The 3,836-nt window shown below is 48.3% G+C and overlaps 1 pseudogene; it reads left to right on the top strand.

Annotated features, from left to right (window-relative positions):
* The first annotated feature begins 2,882 nt into the window (after window positions 1-2,882).
* On the top strand, window positions 2,883-3,428 carry LOC139180166 (small nuclear ribonucleoprotein Sm D2 pseudogene; annotated as a pseudogene).
* Window positions 3,429-3,836: the final 408 nt, after the last annotated feature.

The raw sequence follows: 3,836 nt of genomic DNA on the forward strand, positions 1-3,836 counted from the left end.
CATAATGCTGAGCAGAGTTCCCTGTACTATACAGTAGGTCCTTGTTGATTATCCATTTTAAATATAGCAATGTGTGCATGTCCACCCCAAACTCCCTAACTATCCCTTCCTCACATTCTTCCCCCTGGCAACCATAAGTTCATTCTCTATGAGTTCTGTTTCTGTTCTGTAAATATAAGATCATTTGTATCATTTCTTTTCAGATTGCACATATAAGAGATATCATGATATTTCTCTTTCTCTGTCAGACTTACTTCGCTCAGTATGACAGTCTCTAGGTCCACTGGTTTCTTTTCTAATTAATTATTTTTAATGTGCAAACTTGTTCATCAGGAATTTTTTAAGGGACTACTATATTCCAGTACTGCTGCTGCTAAGTCGCTTCAGTTGTGTCCGACTCTGTGCGACCCCATAGACGGCAGCCCACCAGGCTCCCCTGTCCCTGGGATTCTCCAGGCAAGAACACTGGAGCGGGTTGCCATTTCCTTCTCCAATGCATGAAAGTGAAGTTGCTCAGTCGTGTCCGACCCTCAGCGACCCCATGGACTGCAGCCCACCAGGCTCCTCTGTCCGTGGGATTTTCCAGGCAAGAGTACTGGAGTGGGGTGCCATTGCCTTCTCCATTCCAGTACTAGCTACTAGGAATTTAATAAAGAGCAAGACTGGCCAGGACACCTGCCTTCTTGGAATTTACCATCCAATTGGATAGAGGTGTTGTGGGAAGCAGAGATCCTCAGAGGGCACCAGGAGATGCTGCCTCGTAGATGGTGGCTTACTTTGTTTGGAGGTTTGACTTTGCTTTGTTTTAGAAGATTGGCCACTGATGATGGTCATTCGGGTATAGTGCTTTCAATGTGATCTTTACTTGTTTTGTTCTTAATCAATGACATCTTGGGCCATAACCAAAACCTCCTCTTGGCTAAAACTGCATGAATGATCCATCCCAAATTGCTTGGAAATGTCAGGAAGACAAGCACATTGGCTACTGTCACCAATTCAAGTCAGCACTCGAGAATAACCCATCAGCGACCTCTGAGGCCAAACGCCATGGACTGTGGTCGCCTCTTCATTGCCAGGCTCTGCAGTGGTCCCTGGAGAGCATTCGTCTAGGTGGCTGCCCTGGGCAGGGGTCTCTTCTTCGGGGTGATGGCATCTTTGCAGGGACTGAGCTGGCATCTCATACCAAGAGTTTAGATCTAAAATGAAAGGCACTTAGAGGGAAGGTCTGCACAAGACTTTTCCAAAAACATCAGTTACAGGCGTGCAGAGAAGCTCCTGATGGGAAGACATGGAAACTGTATGCTGATTGAACACTCCCCAGTGTTTTCTACACAACCTGGGGAGAAGCTGCTCTTGAGACAGACCCTGGAGGTCACAGCTGAGAAATCGCCATTTAACCAGACTCCCCAGGTTAACCTGGCATTCTACCAGCCCTCCTTCCCTCCACATCCCAGAGCCTTTCCTCTGGGCCTCCTAACTGTGCATTCGCTTCCTTGGAACCTCAGAAACCAGCTTCCAGGCAGATGGTGAGCCTGGAAAGAGTGGCTACCTGAAGGCGCCATGTTTGACCAGCCATCACTGGGGCTTGCTCATGAATGCAGTGTGGGCAGAACACGGGCCATCTCCTAAGTTTCCAGTCAACAGCATCATCTACCCCTCCATCTTCTGGAAACCTAGATGTGGGGTTTTTTTATTTACCTTCTGAAGAAAATCAGTTCCAAGCATAGAATTGGCGGGATTCCTAAAAGCTGTTAATATTCATCCTTCACCATGTTATAAATCTTCTCTAATGCGTCCCCTTATGAGAGCCAAACAGACAAATTTCATATTCCTCTCTCCTTCCTCTTCTCCCTTCTTTCTTCTCTTCTGCCTCCTCGCCTCCCTCTCCCTGCTAGCAGGGGGGGGAGCGCGAAGGGACACGTGGGCCTCCGACTTTCTGTTTGTGCATAGGAATTACTCTCAAGGCAACAATTTTCCCAACAACGATGTAATTATGAAATATTACCCAAACACATTGGGTATTATTGAATGTGCCATTTCTGGATCCTGGCCAAAGGCTTTGGCAGAAACGGGACTCAGAGGAGGAGAGGAGGGAGAAAAATTATGCACACGTCTCCCTTTCCGCCCTGCTGTTGAATTAAACCACATGTAAGTTTTGTAGCCGCGCACAGCAGAAAGGAACAGCTCCAAAACACATGTTTCGGAGCAGAGATCTTGTCTAGGGGATTTTGAAAATTAGCGGCTGAAACAATAGAACATGAAGTCAGGGCATGTGGAAGTGATTGAGGGCCGCTGCCATGTACAGTAAGAGCTGTTAATCAGCGCCTCACTACTGGCTGCTCGGAGACAGGATTTGAGTAAACATGGAGCTCTGCTCACTCACTAAGCTGAGGGTCATGAGGACCCCGGTGTCAGGGATCCCATTTACCCTTGGGAGGGAGGCAGAGTTAATGACACGATGAATTCCTTAGCAAAGCAAGCCCTAGATGGATGCTAGGCAGAAACCTCATCCACAGGGTAGTAATTACATGTGCTCAGGGCTCCGAGGAGTCCTGGCACTTTTTCCAGCCTTGAGTACCAAGCCATTGCCAAGAAGCACCCCCAAAGCTAGGGTGTGTACGGTCTCCTTATATTTCATTCACCCATTGGTTCATTTATGAATGCCTTCATACATACGTTCAAGCAGTACTGATTGAATAACTACTATGAACACTTACTGTGGACCATGTAAGAATCTGATCTCTACTCTGAGAAGACCTACTACATAATGAACACAGAAAACCTATCATTACAAGCAGCTAAATTAACAATAGAACACGTGGGCTCTCCCTTGCTCTCTCTTCGAAAGGTCAAAGCATTGCGGATGGTAGTGACTAGAGGGCATGGCCACCACCGTGAGCCTTCTCAACAAGCCTGGGAGGCAGGTGACCCTGGAGGAGCTGCAGGAGTGGGAGGAGGAGGAGTTGAACTTGGGGCCACTCTCTGTGCTCACGCAGTCGGTCAAAAACAACACCCAAGGGCTCATCAACCTCCAGAACAACAGAATGCTCCTGGGCTGGGTGAGAGCGTTCAACACATGTGAGAGAATTTGCAGGAGATGTGGACCCAGGTCCCCAAGAGTGGCAAGGGCAAGAAGTCCAAGCCAGTCAACAAGGACCACTGCATCTCAAAGATGCTCCTGTGCAAGTACTCGGTCACCATAGTCTCACAAAACCCACACATTGCTTGCAAGTAGAGGCCCCCCTCCCTGCCATCAGAACTTTCCCGCTTGTTTTGTGAAGACCTGCCCTTTGTACTTGGGATAATAAAGTCCTGAGTTTAAAAAAAAAAAAAAAAGAAGAAGACGTGACATCAGGAAACATATATGGTGGAAAGTAAAGGAATAATGCAGACAAGAAACTTTCAAGGCATTTAGGAGAGGGTGCCGAGATTGCTGTGGTCCAGGGTCACCTGAAAGGGATGAGGTTGGAGCCGGGCTGTGGATGGGAGGGAAGGATGAGAAGGGGCACTCCAGGGGAGATAGGCCAGCCTGAGTGGGGCTGAAGTCCTTCTTTTGTTCCATTCACATGTAAAAACCATGCAAAAGCTCCACCATCCAGGACAGGGCTGAGCAGAGGAGGCTGACACTGACAAGAGCTGCCAGGAAGGATGGCCAGTGATGCTTCCATTCGGATGGGCCCTACTTTACTCTGACTGGTAAACTTTGTAAGAGGAGGAGCTTAGGACCCACAGAGAGACACCAGAGGTGCACAGGCACTGAGCAATTATCTTGAAGAAGCAGCAAGAATGGGGCAACTGCAAGCCAAGGAGAGGGCTCTCAGGACACACCACAGCTG

This window comes from Bos indicus, chromosome 27 (assembly GCF_029378745.1).
Source record: "Bos indicus isolate NIAB-ARS_2022 breed Sahiwal x Tharparkar chromosome 27, NIAB-ARS_B.indTharparkar_mat_pri_1.0, whole genome shotgun sequence".
Taxonomy (NCBI): Eukaryota; Metazoa; Chordata; class Mammalia; order Artiodactyla; family Bovidae; genus Bos; species Bos indicus.